This window comes from Tenebrio molitor, chromosome 5, assembly GCF_963966145.1.
Source record: "Tenebrio molitor chromosome 5, icTenMoli1.1, whole genome shotgun sequence".
NCBI classification, from domain to species: Eukaryota; Metazoa; Arthropoda; class Insecta; order Coleoptera; family Tenebrionidae; genus Tenebrio; species Tenebrio molitor.
The window spans coordinates 15,874,027-15,890,881 of record NC_091050.1 but is presented as its reverse complement, the minus strand read 5'-3'; the positions used below and the strand labels follow the sequence as shown (position 1 = coordinate 15,890,881).

Below are 16,855 nucleotides of genomic sequence, written 5' to 3'. Positions count from 1 at the left end.
AACTCGAACGAATTTAATTGTGAGCTGGCAGTTGCCAACTTCCATAAAACTCCCGAAGATAGACTTTAATTTCGACATTAACCGGCTTAGATAGCGGCCGAACAGTTGTCGCGCCGACAACGACCCCCAAAAACGGGCGCGCTTTCAAAACCGAAAACGGAGCGGGACCCGGGGGTGGAGTTCTTGGATAAACTCGACTCGGCGAATTTCCGTGGACCGACTGCACGAGAGGCCCATCATCCTCAATTATCTTCCGTTCCTGTTTGCGTTATGAGGTGAATTTTCGAGATTTCGGCCGGGGTAGAGGTACAGGAATGCCTTCCAAGAACCTTCTCCTGTATTGTCTCGAGGGGTCGGGGGCGTGTCAAGTTATACGTCGACTTATACATCATCCAGTTGAAGGGTCGGACAAGGTGTAGCGTTGCAACTTGAGCGATATAACGTTAAACAAGCGGAAACTTGCCCCGCTGGCGACACATGGCCGGACCATTACCTCGGCCCTGGGACCGGACTCGAAAAATAACAACCCGAAAAAATACGACCCATTTTATAGAGACGTGGACTTTCGACGAAGAAAAAAGCAAGATTATACTGTACACACTAGACAGTACAATAGTACTAGAAGGCTGGGAGGATGTTAAAGCTTCAGATCAGAACATAACCTCAAATTCAAATCTAACCCTACCTTTGACAGAATCACTATTTACCGCATTTTTGAATTGAAATTCTGCGAAATGTATCTACTCTCATTTTTTATCAAATGAGAAACAAACACGACCAAAATAATGTATTTACTTTCAGAAAAATCTGCAGCAATATTTTTTTAAATGTCTGGAAGATGGAATCGTTTTTTGTTATTTTTACAGACACCACCAGGACCAGGACCAGGCTGCGCTGTAATACGGCAAAAATTCACTAATTTAACGTAAAAAGGTTGCATTTTATTCGTTTTTAATCGTTTCATGACTGTCGACGCCATTTTAGGAGTTTTACTTCGATAGTTTTGATGGTCAGTGTCAGTGTGAAATTTGGCCGTTTCCACAGTTCATGAAACCTCAGCCACGGAAATTTCTTCTCGCGGTTACCGTAATTTACCTCTTTAGTCGATTCCATCGTAGGTGGTGGGTGCGGAGCGCCGCTTCCGGGTCGGCTAAATTGGCGAATCCCCCATTAAGCTTAGTTACTTCAATTATTGATAGTTGGCAACGCGCACACGGACACCCCAGTAACGGCAACGATTCGAGTGGATCGATCGTAAATTGCAACGAACAACTCCGCTAATTCAAGAAATAAACCGTTGACGGACGGAACGGGAATAATAATAAAGGGAATTTCGGCCGTAAACCATCATCAGAGATCGAGTTAACTGGAGCGGGCATTAAAATGATAATTACGTTTTAATTTAGACTCGGTCTAAAACATCCCTAATGATCTTTGTTCCGCCGTGACATTATTAATGTCGAAATCTACCATGTACGAGTCTAAATAATTAGGCCGAAACGAAAATTGCCTAGCAGATTAACGGAATTTATTGCTCCACCGGTCGGGAAGAAATAGGGAGAGGGGGAGCAAATCCCTGCCCGGAGCCAGTGGCGGCTTCATCAAAATTTAAAACCGACCACCAACTAGTGCACTTGCGGAAGGGGTGGTTTTTGGAAATTGGCTCGACGAGGGATGAGCGAATTTTTGCGTGGGATGTGGATTCATCTCGCGTTCAATTAACGGATGAGCTCTAAGCAGAGATAAATTTCAAACCTCTTCACGGGCCGGGGTGTTTGGTTTAGAAATGGTTTATCTGAAATCTGAAAGTTTAGAGCGTTAGCAGAAACATTCAGACTGACCTGGACGTAAACAACAGTGTTGTTTGATTTGCCGCCTCGTCGCCATGTTGGATCGAGCTTTTTTCAACATTTTGACGATCGTCAGAAATTGTCACTTTTTAACTTTTCCATAGTTTTTATTAAGAAATAAAACTACATTTTTCTTAGAAATGTCCTTTAATGCGACAATATTTAAAAAATAAATCGTATCTACACTGTCCTGAGACTATATTACAACAAACCGTTGTAGAAATCTTCTTAAGGTAAACTTAAACAAATAAAATAATAATACACACTGACACATTCAGATACAAAGATCACAGTTCCAAAGTATTTACGCATTAATTTTTTTTGGTATGTCAAAAAAAAAACAACAAAGATCGTTAAACTATGAACTCTTAACTAATACGTCAGTCTCATTTTTATTTTTATTTTCGAAAAACTTAAACGGTACCTCTATAATAACAAATGGAAGCGTCTCCCCTAATGCAGTCAAAAAAATACTAACAAGAATAGTGAGAATGAAAGGGGCCCCCGATCTATGCGCAACATGTACAGCTGTAACAATACGAATCGGCCGCCATCTTGGTAAATGGCGTCCGTTTGGATATGTAAAAGACTCAAACGTTTCCGAGTTAGGGCGAAGAGCTCGCCGTGTCCTTGTCCGTGTGAAGGTCACAGCACATTTTTTCCGTGTCCCTTATCAGAACGACTAACTCGCGTCTCTTATCACTTCTCACCTTGTCCAAATCGAGCCTCGGGAGGTTGACGGTGAGGGGTGTGCAAAAGCGCGCCAAGAAGTCCGCGTCGTGCAGCGACCGCCTCTTGTGGTGGTGCTGCCTCTTGGGCATCCTGTAGGTGTGGGAATGGGGCGGCTCTTTGTAGGTGCAGGCTTCGTACTCGACCTCGGCCGCCCTTGGGGCCCCCTTGTTGGTGTACCACTCGCTGCGCTCCAGCCGCTTCAGCTTGAGGTCGTCGGTGATGCGGTGGTGTTCCCGCGCCGCCATCAGTCGCCCCACGTCCGACGAGAAGGGTATGTTGATGCAGGCGGTCAGCTTGGCGGCCCCCGCCGGCGTCGGGGCTTCGGGTCGCTCGCAGGGCCTGGCGCGCTTGGCGTTGAGCCGGAAGTAGGCGAGGAACTGTGTCTTGGAGGGCGAGTCGGGGGGCGGCTTGTGGCGTTTGGGCGGCGGGAGCTGGTCCTGGCGGGGGCGCTTCTTGCCGCGGTTCTCGACGAGGGCGTGCCGCTTGAAGAACTGGCAGCAGTTGACGATCAGCTGTTTGAAGGCCAGCTTGATTTCGCGCTCGCTGCTCAGGCCCAGATCGATCGGGTGCGTGAAGACGAGCCCGCTGGGCCACCACTTCGGTTTGGAGGCGGTCTTCGCGCCGACGGCCTCCGCTGTGCACTGGACGAGACTCGAGACGAGGCGCTCGAGCCGCGGGAGGCTCATCCGCCGCAAGTCCGCCTCCGGATAGTCGCCGTTGAGGACGTGCACGATGGGCCCGCTCTTAGACGCGCGATCGTATGGCCACATACCTGGGGGCGATAGCTCGAAGACGGCGCCGCCGAAGAACCGCTGCATTAGGACTCCGCAACGCGCCACCGAGTCACAACGCAATTTTGCCAAATTTTGGTGGTTATGTGTCAAAGCTGTCAGACGGTCGTACACAAACTGTAGCCATCTGTGGATCAATAGCGGTACTACGGGGCAGGCGCGACCTGCCCGGCTGAGTCCGGGGGAGGGGGCCGGCGACAAATTAGCAGAATTTTTACAAAATTTCAAATGGACACGACTAATCGACCACACTGTGTAAAATCTCGTATTTATCGAGAGGAGTACAACACGCGCGCACGACTACCGGCGACTCCGACTCGACCACGGGACTCGACTGTGACTGACTCGAAATTTCTCTGACTCACTCTATATTACCGACAGCGACATTTTTCTTTTCGTGTGACGCAAGCTTAAAAACGGTCGGAAAACCTCAACTAGTAATAATGGACTATTCTCCACAAAGAAAGGGTGGAATTTTCACATTAAAAATTCAAACCCCAGTCCCTCACCGCTTCTCGGAAAAACTACAGATTATCCAAAAGTTTTCAACATTTATAATTCATCTTGCAGGGCTTAAAGAAGATAGTCCCTAGAGGCTGCGCCAAAATATTTTCTTGATGAAAATTAGCCTAATAATCACAGTTTTTGTCGCACCATTTGCTAACCTCAAGGTTGCTTCAGAATGGAAAGTGTGGGTTCCACTCGAAACAAAGGAGACTCTGATGGGAGAGATATACGGTGTGTTGTGCTCGAGCATCTAAAAATCCGTCATAAACATAAACCTCCCTAATTTAATGCGAGATTTTTCGACTAAAACGTGATGGGCCATCAAAATGGATGTTTATTTTATTAGTAGGCAAACTTTTTTTGCGAAACGTGCATTTAATGGCCTACTATTGTACTCGAGGAGGGAGGTTCAGGTTACAAGGCTCTCGATAAGAATTTTCCGACAAATGCTATTTCGGTGGAAAATATGTTTTGTGTTATTTTTAGCAACGAATCTTTCAACTTTCCAGAAACTCGATAAGAAATTTTCCACAGTTTGCTTTCTAAAGGAATGTTGATTTAATATTGATATCATTTTGGTGCAATTTATATAAGGGGTGTAGCACGTCTGTGATCCTCCTGCTGATTAACTTTCTCCATTTCTTGTAACACATTTACGCCATTATTTACATTTAAACTTATATCGTTATATCGAGTACAAAAGTGAAATCTCTGTGAAATCTCTTTCACCAAAGTAAAGTCAGTATTTTTCTAAAACGTCTAAACTGTCATTAGAAATAGAAAATTTAATGTAATGTATACAGTTCACAGTAATAATACCCTTCTACAAGGTATTTATAAATGATTATCTGGTCCAGCTTGCTACGAAAACTTGTCAAATTTTGAATGTGCCGCTTTATACAATATGGGCCCGATTTCAAGTCGTGGTGGCAAATAGGTGGTGCAGCGCAAATGTGTAGCTGTCTTTGTCATACACATTAATTACCAATATGCATCATCTTTCTCTCTTGCGCCGTTACCATGACAACAACAAGTGCGACCGTCGCGCAAGTCAACTTGAAATCGGCCTCTATGTATGTAAATAAATGCGTCAAATTTTGAATGTCACATTTTCAGGTTAGGTTGTTGGTTGAATCCATTGAACTATTTATACAGGGTGATTCATATAGTTTCATAAATATTTTAACCAGTGGCAGATTCCGGTCTCAAAAGGCTCTTGACAATTAAATTTTGACTCATACATCAAAAATTGGCAAAATGCCATTCTTCGCTAAATTATTCCACTTTACGTCCAATGTACCTATAACAAATGTGATGAATGTCATAATAGAAGCAAGCAATTGTTGCTATAGAGAAAATATTGGTATGTATTATAAAGTTCGCTTTAATTTCATTTTGACAACAATATCTGACAGTTTGTTTCAACATAAAATATTTTCATTTATCTGCAGTTCTTAAAAGCTTTATGCTTTATCTTCAACAATTTTAAACTTAGAACCTAGACATTTTTGTAAGAGTGTCTAGGGGTTGTAATCTACCATCGGTTAAAGCTTGTATGATACTATATGAATCACCCTGTATGTACAACGTCAGTATGTGGTTCAGTGGGTGAATCCTATTGAGTGATTCAAAATGATTGTGGATAAGTATGGCAACTATGTGCGAAAATGTATGTGGCAACTGTGTGGATGGGGTAGAGATGACATTTGTATGGCGTGCATTTGATTGTTTTATAACATTGCCTATTAACTGCGACTGTGAAACTGTTAAAGAAATATCAACTCTATCCTACCCACACAGCTGCCACATATATTTTCGTACATAGTTGCCATACTTATCCACAATCATTTTGAATTTATTTACCCAATACAAATTTTGCTCTTTAGCTGTAAAACCGGACGTATTTGCAAATTGTAGTGTTTATTAACTGTGATAAAACGAGTAAGTATACGGAACGAAAACTGAATTGAAAAGCGCGAATAGAACGCCAACAATGTCAGAAATGACAGTTAATAATAAATTATAAATTAAAATTGAGCATCTATTTCAAAAAGGCGGCACAATTATATTTGTTTCCAAAGCTGATTTGACCCGACAAACATAGACACCAAGGAAACAGATAACCTGTAGTACTTCCTGCGTTATCTGGTTTAGCAACCTTGACGTAAATTTGACTGCCACAGTGACAAACAACTGATTTTTGATATTGAGAGTCTCTCTAATTAGATTTAATTATAATTACGTTTTATACAAAAAAAAACTCGCGATTTCACGATCTCATGTGTATAACGTTTTTGACATTTGACAAACTTTGACAGCGTCTAACGTCGATGGGATTTTCCCCCAACCATAGGATTTTGAAAAATTTACACAAGGGAGTGGACGAGTGCCTCAAGTATAAACAGAATTGCTTCTGTGAACAATTATCTTTGAATTTATTTATACTGGGGAAAGGTGACACGTGTTGCACGACCTGGAGATTTTTCTCCAAGTTATGTAAATCAACAAGACATTAATAGATTCACATTTACTACGCATTATTAAAATTAGTTCCGATTATTTGAAGGCTGTTACTAATACCTAAGCAAATGATAATATTATAATGGATTTGACATTTTGTCATGTTTATTTTGTTTGGCTTTTGTTTAGTAAATACATATATTTAAATTTGTAATCTCTTTTAGTTGTCACATTTCAAATAGCTTAATCATCAGAAAAAAAAACGTAGAATGATACCAATAGATAGCAATGAATAGCAAACATGGAGAGCGGTATTAATAACGCAGAACACTGACGTCCAAAGGTCATTGTCTATTGCACAATCTTATCTTTTGCTAACTCACGTAATTTTATGGTTGACTTTTCACCTTGAAATCTGCACAAAGCTTGCAAAAATTATTGTAGGAACTGGTACTATACTGGTAAAGTAAGCGAAAAAGGAAGTAGGCTGTGATATTTACGATGACGTCACTGGAATACCAACAGGTGATAGCTGTAAAGTTTTCATTGTCGATAAGTGAGCACTTTTGAAAATCAAATCGGAGGTTAAGAACAACTAATTGACGTAGGGAAAAGACGGGAACTTCCGATTTGAAACATTTTTCATCTTGCGGAATAGACTGCACATGCACGGTCCCTCAGGAGGACGCGGTACAATCGTAGGTACAATGCTACAATGTTTGAAAGAGTCAAACATTTGCTCTCAGTTTATTGCCAAAATCATCAATTCGCAAAGCACTTTGTCCCAAAATGAGAATCTCTTCTGAAAAAGTCTGAAGCTTGAATTTTTTTGTTCTCGTTTTGTCGGAATCCCACCCACGTTATTTTACTTCTTTGGAATGAGTTTTTGTTGCGTCAGATCTGAGCAACATTTTGTTTTGTGAAAAACCCATTTGACAAGTTAAAACGCTTATGATTCCGCGTGTACGATATCCTTTTCAATTACTCCCTCTAAAGTTTGTATAATTGCGTCGGCGGCACTTTTGTTGGTCAATTTTCTTCGGAAAACTCAATGGATCTTCTCCTCGCGGCATTTAATTTCCAAAGAAACCATCTCTCCGCCGCACAAAACAACTTCCGCGTAATGAACGAAGTCGTGCGGGAGTCGTGCGTAACTCCCAGACCTGCCATCGATCACACTCGCCCCCTGATCGATCACGTACCGATGATTCCGCGACTTCCACTTCTCGCCTGACATGATCGACACATCGGTGCAGTCGATTCGCGTCGCGACGCCACAGGTGCGCTGCCTCCACCCCCGGAGTCGCCGCGATTTATCTCCCGAACGGCGGCCGACCCGGATTTATTTTGTTCCGGGCAGATACGTTCTTGTAGCCTCGTTCGGGGCTCATCAATTCGGAACGTGACTGTACCGGCCGATCGCAGCTGGCGCCACACACTTATTAAAAAACAATGATGGTGTTTTAATCGCGGCTCCGGGGGCGAAAATCGCATTTTTTAAATTTTATTTGGCGGATGCCACCTTAACTACATTTTCAAAGTTTCATCTCGGCTTGATTTATCGCCTTAAGATGGTCACGGATTCGGCTGAAGCGTAAATTGAATTCTGTTTTTCCAATGAAAAGTTCAGTGGCGGCGCGACCCCGAAATTGGACTCGACTTAAGCGTGGGGATCATGTTTGGCCCTGACTGACGCAAATTGTTGCCAACTTAATTATTCAGTGCTGCCACCGTGTTTAATAAAGTGTCAAAAGTGACATTTATCAGACCAGTAGAACTAGTTTGTGTTTCCGTTTCGATTTGGCGATTCAAACTTGGCGCGCTTTCTCTCTAGTGACATCTGTCACTTGTCAGAATGAATTGTGAGAGTTGAGACTGATGAAGTGTTCCAGGGTCGATTTTCCCTTAATTCGGATTAAAAGTTGTTACGTTTGTGGTGGAAAAAATGAAAAACGATCTCTAAATTATGGAAGCTGCTGTATAATTCATGGCGGCGACGGGGGATGAATAAATTAATACAAAAAAAAAAGAGTGGGGTTCAAAGAGAGTGGTCGGTTTCCCTTTTAATTGGGACTGGAAATTTGAATAAAAATTCCTCCTCGACGGTCACAATGAAATATTGAAATGTAATTTTAATAAAACAAATCCCCGAACCTGTGACGGAACACCAGAAGAGAGGTTGGCGGCGAGTTAATTAAACGGCAAACACAAACAATAAGCTTTATCAAAGAAAATTCCTGGTGGGCGAAAAATGGAAATTAAAAAAAAAAAGAATATGGCCGGTCCGAGACGGCGCCGCCACCGTCGCCCATTATCCCCGCCATAATTATTCATCAGGTTAATGCGGGCCGCTGTGTAAATCAAAAACTTTTCTAATTTCGCCCGAAGACACACACCTGACTTATCTCCAATAAGGAGGCCGTAAAGCCGTCGAATTTAATCTTTTACGTTCGGTAATAAACAGCGCCAAATCTCTTCTATTAGCCGGATGGGTCGTAAATATGGCTGTTTAGGGGCGCATCTCGGTTTTTTATTGTTCGACGCGTCATGATGGAGAGCGTTTAAATAAATTAAGGGACGGTCCCGATTCGCATCGATTCGAAACGGACGAATTTATTGTGTACCTATTAAATATGGAGACGGCGGAAAATTGGTTTTGCCCCGCGCAACCTCTGGGGTTTTTAATTTTCGACACGTTTTTAACAGGAAAACGAGCGCGCACCAGTCGACGTAATAAAGAAATTAATGGTCGCGGATGGATCAACACAAATAAAACGGAAAGCATCCCCCGGGTGGGGGTGACAGACGGGGGCGGCCCGGAACAAAAGTGATAAGGGCGGCATCGATACTGCGAATTAAAATGTGACCAAATGGACGGGTCGGGGTTAAAAATGGAAAAGTTGTGCCGGGATTGTGGTTTGGCGGAAATAGTGAAGCTGTAGTGAAGCGTGGTTTGGGATAAAATAGTTTCAAATTCAGATTGTGCACTTTTTCAAGAACAAAATTATTATTTATACAGAGTCGGGCATCGGTTATAGTCTTTCTATAACTCTAACTCAGGTTGAGCCAGCAATAAAAATAAACTGCGCACCCTCATTACCGCAAGTGCCACCTCCTCTTAGCTTTACAAAGAAGATGAATTTATGGTTTAAATGACAGATGTTTTTCTTGCTCTTTCTCGATGGTTTTCAGGTATAGTTCATTCATTTTAAATCTTGGGTTTAGTAATAAAACTTGCCTGCTTTGACACTTGTCCGAAACTCAGTGAATCTAAAACTGTGTTCAATACCGAGTGTCAACTACCAAACCTGACCATAGGAATTTAACATGAAAAATAGTTTTTGCGTGATTTCAGGTACCTACTTCATTAAGAAATTGATTAAATTTAACATTTGTTAAATGGTCAAGTTATTAGAAACATTTTTATTCACATTTATCAAAATGTCGAAATATGTTTGTGTTTAAATTTACTACTAAAATCGCCCAATAATTTGATTATTAAAAATACCATCCCAAACATTAAATTTCTGAGGGCATTGCGTTCTTGTAGTTAAATTTATCCGCGGATTTTCTTGAGACAAATATCGAGTGTTCTGGGTGGCTCATTATTTAACATACATTTGCATTCGTCAGTAAAACATCTGTTTTTAGGTACTATAAATATGTTCTGCTTACCTTATCTATACGAGGGGTGCAGGTAATAATAAGACATCCCAAGCGTAGACAGAAAGTATAGTCCTACAGAAACTCTAGTGGAATTCGGCTTTGGTTGTAAATTTAACAACAACAACCGAAGAATAAGATTTTATTATCAAGTAATAACCGTTGTCATAAATACAACCACCACTACCTGTAACATCCCTGCCTGAAGCTAACATTGTGAACCCCAAACTGACAACCCTCATTAGCATTTATCAGTAGGATTATTGCTGCAGCCTAAAATTCTATTTTTCAAGTGACAAACATAAATTTACAACCAAAGTCGAATTCCACTAGAGTTTCTGTAGGACTATACATAATAATGGGGTTTTCCAGAATTTTAAAAATACAGGACCGGCCGTAAGCCACTAAACAATTATAGTCTTAGTTGTACCGTTCAAGAAATAACTTGTGTTGTGTAAAGTGAATTCAGTGCGTTAATTTTACTCAATATGTCAGGTGGTTTGGGTCATTTGACTTATCAGTCTGAACAAATTATTCTTAATGTGCTGGAATATTTGTTGCCAATACTGGTGAATCATCTAGTGAATTTGATTCAGATGACGATTAATTTTCTATTTGTTTATGTAAGTATTTTATTATTTTATTTATTAATTTACTTTAAAGTATACATGTAATGGATACTTTATTAATTACTCTTATTTCTTGATTTAGCAATCTTATTTCTCAAATACAAAATTTCCCAATACAAAATCAACAATCTCTTAACATTTTTTTGGTCACTGATCGCAAAATGTGTTTTAATTTTTTTTTATTTGCGGATATTTTAAGGTCTCTTTCTTTTGCTCGTCGATAAGATGGTGAAAGTACGACGTGGTACCAATTTTATGTGAACAGAGGGATTACTACTTTACAGTACCCACACAATGAAAACTTGCGCTTTCGTAATTTACGGCGTTTTGAGTTTACAACTTTACCCAAGATTTAAAATGAATGGACTATACATACACCGGGCCCAACAGGCCGGGCTTCTTTTCGGTATAAATCCATCTTTATTTAAAAGTTGAGAGTATGATGGCACTTGCGGTAATGAGGGTACGCAGTTTATTTTTATTGCTGGCTCAACGTGAGTTAGAAAGACTATACGCGCATGCGAGAAATCACGATTTCTATTAAAATTGGCGATATTTTAACCCTCCACCACCCGGCGGCACGGCAATTTTGCCGGAGTACATACACTATTACGGATAATACTACTTATCAAGTAATAGTGCAGTGCTTATCAACATAAGGTAATTGTTCACTTTAACTACTTCTGGAATTTTCGCGTTTTTTCTGGCTAGACAGCCTCAGGGCGTCCTCCTAGATCGTGTCCCACCATTCAAACCTTGTGCAAATGCCTTTTTTTCTGGTATTTGGTTAGTTGGGCACACGGTCAAAATACTTCCTAGAATTGAGAGGATTTTAATCAGGTAGAGAAGACGGATAGATTATTTTACCGCAAGGGATTAAACACCAAGCCACCCGAGGTGGTCAGTAGCAACTTCAAAGAAGGGCTGAAATAGGTACTTGTCATCATTCGAAAAATTTAAGGAGAGGGAGGTAACTCCGAATGTAACATCTTTCTAAATGTTATTAGTTCGTGGTTTCCCAAGACGGAAGTGCAACATATGACTAGTGAAAAAGGGAAAATGTTGTTAGTAGTGGAAGGTGCCAAGTTTTGTAAAGGTCGGAGATTGCAATCTGGGGAAACGCACTGGCGATGTGTAAATAAATTTTGCAGAGCAAAATTATATGTGAATAGTGACAATAAAATTACCAAATCGGACTTAGAACACAGTCATGACGTCAACGTTGAGACACTAAACCGGCAGAAAATTAGTAATAGTGTAAAAAGAAAGGCACAGGTCAAAACAAGATACTTTGAGTAAACCCACAATTTTTAATCTCCACCCCCTACAGCGATAATAACTTGACATCCGTGAGCAACTTACCTCTCGATAATCCCCGACCGCCTGCTGGTTTGGGACAAACTTTGCCGCTGTGCGCAACTTACCTGTGGTCTTTTTTCTCTCTTGTTGTGTTTCAAGGTCGCGTCAAGATCGCGCCAAGTCGTAGTATAACTAAAGGGTAAGGAAAATTTTCATTTGCACAAGGTTTGACTGGTGGGAAACGATGTAGAAGGACGTCCTGAGGCTGTCTAGCCAGAAAAAACGCGAAAATTCCAGAAGTAGTTAAAGTGAACAATTACCCAACATAATTACCGGTGCCGGCGTCTCGCCTCCACATTTTGACTTTTTTGTGTTTTATGTTCTGTGTCAATGTTAAGGAATTTCCTCACGATATGACATGAGTATAATAATATACCTTTTTGAATTTCAACTATCAATGTGTTCTCTAAGTCCAAAATTTTTAAATTTTTAAAAAGAGATTGCGGTACTATTCCCGTTGCTGAAATTGTAAGTGGTAAAATCGAATTTTTTTCTAAACACCAAAGATTTCTCATAGCAACGGAGACTTCTAAATATTTATTAATTTTTGTGTTATATGTCTGTGTTATATTGTGTGAATTTGGAACAACTATATCTAAAAGATATGCTTGCTTTTGTTGTTTATTTAAAATAATAATGTCTGGTCTGTTATGCTGAATATAATGTCAGTTAAATCTGTACGATCAAAATATAATTTGTAATTGTCATTTTCCAAACAACTTTCTGGTTTATAAATATAATGTGGTTGTGTATCCTTTAATAAGTTGAATTTAACTGCTAAATTCATGTGTATAATTTTAGCGAATATATCATGACGTTTCTTATATTCGCTTTGAGCCAAAACGGTGCAAGAAGAAATGATGTGTTCAATGGTTTCCCCTTGAGTTCCGCAAATCCTACATTTATCAATGATCGATTGCAAACCGCATATCGTCGTCTACACTAGCAAGGCACGTAACTCCAAAATGCAAAATTTTACAGGAGCAACAATAAACTGTACCAGAAACAAAATTGCATTCCGCTAACCGGCGAGTTCACCTGGATATAAGAAACCGAATGTAACCGAATTGTATCCAGGTGAACTCGCCGGTTAGCAGAATGCAATTTTGTTTCTGGTACAGTTTATTGTTGCTCCTGTAAAATTTTGCATTTTGGAGTTACATGCTTTGCTAGTGTAGACGACGATATGTATATTTGAGATTTTTTTTTGTTAATATACAGGGTGTCCCCAAAAAAGAAGACGAGAGTCCATAACTCCATTATTTATCGGAAGATTTTAATTATCTGTACATCAAATTAAATGGTTGTTAATAGGCTACACAATGGCCTAATAAATTCAAGTATAGCCCCATGGGCTTCAAGAGTAAACTGTCAAAATATTTTTTTTCAAATGACATTACATATTTTTTTTTTGTAATTCTGATAGAGATTTTCATTTTGAAAACAACAATGTATCACAAGTATACCAAAAATTTACCAAAAAAAAAGTAAAAAAACGCTACTGTCGTCTATGTTCCATTTTGCGCTAAACATTGGCGGCATATCTGCGCAATCCCACATGTTATTATTTGTCATTTGTTTTTCCAGCTACCTTAATTTGGTTATTACATTGTAACGCAATGCATTTTGATAGCTTTTCGCTTGGTGCTCGTCATTTGTTTCAAAAGTTAGTGTTATTTTTTTTTATGTGAAGTTATACTTGTGATACATTGTTGTTTTCAGAATTAAGATCTCTATCAGAATTACTAAAAAAAAGTATGTAATCTTATTTGAAAAAAAATATTTTGACAGTTTATTCTTGAAGCCCTTGGAGCTATACGTGAATTTATTAAGCCGTTTTGTAGTCTATTAACAACCATTTAATTTGGTGTATAGATAATTAAAATCGTCCGATAAATAAGGGAGCTATGGACTCGTCTTTTTTTTTTGGGGACACTCTGTATAATGCCGTAACAGTTTTGTTAGTTTTCTGATATTAACTGTTAATTTACCTATAAAGTATTTTTTATACAACTGACGTTAAAAGTGACGTTTTTAGTGGAAGCTAATTTGATTAAAAATTGCTCTTTATAACTTACCGTGTTAAAAGTATTTTTCTATAATTGATTCAAAAAATTGAAATTCACGCATAGTTATCTGTGCCTGAAGTGGGTCATTTTCTGACGTGTATTCTTTTTTGCATTGTTAGTAAGATCGAAACCATAGAAACCATACAAAACAGTGTGTGAAATACAATTTCACGCATACGACTATTTCTGTTTTTCATTTCACGCACCGTTTTTTATTAGTTACCTAGCAACATGGTCACTGCATTGAAACTTCAGAGTTCCTTCAAAAATTTGAATTTTTAATTTCAATTTTTTGAATCAATTATAGAAAAAATATTGTTTATATTTCGTGCGCGAAGATGTTTTTGTGCATTCAAAGGCTTATACTGCCTCGACCTTCGTCTCGGCGTAAAAGACCTTTTCATGCACAAAAAACACTCTCTTCGCGCACTTAATATAAAAATAACTATTTTAACACGAGTTAAAAAAAAACTTTTAACACTAGTTATTTTTTATTTATTTATAAATCTTAAAGTGGCTCTATTTGCCGCTTTTTCAATATCTGCGGGAAATCTGTCGTCGATATCGCCATCGTTAACGTCGTTTTCTTTGCATTCCATGTTTACGAATGCAATAATGTGGAATTGAAAGTGTTTTACAAAACGTAATGAAAACTTTTTTGACGTTTGTAATAAACAAATGTCAATACAAGACTAGCTACCTGATTTTTGCCGCAGAAATTAAAATAAACATCAAAAATACGACTGCATTTTTTAATGCAATGCAAACCAGTTGTATCAAAAATAGATGTATGATGGACGTGTTAAAAGTGATTTTATTTTGTTCTACCTCACTTACACTTTTAACACTTACATCATAAATAACTATTATTTAATTAGAAGTCGCGATTTCTCGCGTGCTCGTAACGCCGTAACCGATGTCCGACCCCGTATAAGTGGGAAGTTTGCGTGCGCGGTGGCAGCAAGTGTCATACATATGTTGCAAGCACAACTTTTGCGGCAGCACTGTCTCTGCAAAATGAAATTATTAAAAACAAATAATCTAGAAAACTTCGAAATGTAAATAATTTAGCTAATTAAAAGTCAATACCTATTGCCACGTTGAAGTGTTTGCGTTTAGAGTTCTTTTACAATTATTTTCTTAAAATGAGTGAGTGAACACTGTATTTTTAGTGAAGGTGATATTGGTATACCTGATTGTTGGCGCGGCCTCTCCAATTCAGTTTATGATGCCGCTTCCAATAATTTTGACCGATAAATATCTACTGTCGGTACGTTGGTCGGCCATCAAACAACCGAGAAAGTCCCATGATCCACCGGCCATCTGGCAAAAACCTACTAGCGTACCATCCCTTATTGAGAGGGGAAATTACTTTTTGTTAATTTTGTTAGATTTTAAGTTAGTTGATAAGGAAATGTAAAGAAACAAACGTCGTAAGACTCAATACACTGTCGCAGTGCTGCCACATTGGGCGATTAATCGCAATTTGGGCGATAAAAACTTTGAAATTGCCATTGATTTGCGATCGGCGCCAAGTTGGGCGATTTAAAAAAAAAAACAGCAACGGAAACCATAAATTTTCTTCCAAACCTTTTTGTGTCCAATTGTCAAATGTTGTAATTGTGAATATACTTGTTCTCAGTATTCTCACACATCTGGTCCATCGGCACTTGTCTTATTTATGAAATTCTGATGCTGCAGCTGCTTTTTTACAACCCCCCAAACAGGGTTGTAAAAGTGTCGCTTTACACAGAAGTATCTGTTCCCTTATTTGATCAGTCCACATTGTGCGAACCCCTTTCGCGTCAAAAGAAAATAATTCGGACACGTCAGTGTTCGAACTCCAGGTCCAGGGTACGGATCAACCGGCAAACTTCGTAGGAGGCAACGTCGAACGAAACACTGATGATAAGGAGGCACTGTCAAGTCTTTTACCAGAAATTCATATTGAATTTTCTTTATTTATGTAGCAAATCAAGCAAAATTTTATACCGAAGGGTGAAGTAAAAATGTTTTTATTCGGAATCGTATTGTAATATACGAGGGCGGAAAGTTAACCATTCCTTTTTATCTTTACTTCCCTCTCTTGGTCAGTAATAGGCCACTTACCGCCCTATTATAAGGTTTTTCCAGTGGCGTACTTACTGAACGTCGAAAAACAGTAGAAATGAAACTGCATCAAATTAATTGTTTATTTGCTAAAAATGTAATGATTCCGAATGTGGGGGGGGAATGTGTTTCATTCCTGTCTCGAGCATTAGTTCACCTCGGCTACGCCTTGGTAAACTATCTTAGCTCTCGACAGGAATGAAACACTTCCCACCTCGGTATGTAATCTACTATTACATTTTGGAGTAAAAAGTAAAAAGTAATAGTAGATTACATAATCAAGGTAGAAGTGATTCTTTTTGTGCTAAGCCAAATTCAATTCTGACGGTGTGCAATGCATTTCGTTTTCAATGGCATCAGACATACTTCAGTAATTCGCTAAATACACTGCCCGCCAAAATTATCGCATAAAGTAAAAATGAACCGTAGTTTTTTGTATTTTACTTCTTCTGCGATTTCCTTATGCTGAATCTCTTGTTTTATCGTATTTCTTTTGTTTAGTAGCAAAAATCGCCAAGCTATAACTAACTTCGAAAGTTGTTTATTATGAAAAGTCTGTATTAGTGTTATTGGTCAATTTCGTAAAGCATTTTGATTGTGGATTTGAGAGACGGTTAGTCAGTAGTTTTGATTCCTTCAGTCATAAATTTCGAAAATGAATCCCCACGAACGTTTAAGTTGACATA

The 16,855-nt window shown here is 39.2% G+C and overlaps 1 protein-coding gene across 4 annotated transcripts in view; it reads left to right on the top strand.

The window, feature by feature from the left end:
- LOC138130632 (dipeptidase 1-like) overlaps positions 1–16,855 on the top strand; it is a 155,330-nt gene that overhangs the window by 118,640 nt on the left and 19,835 nt on the right. The gene's annotated exons all lie outside the window — the stretch shown is intronic.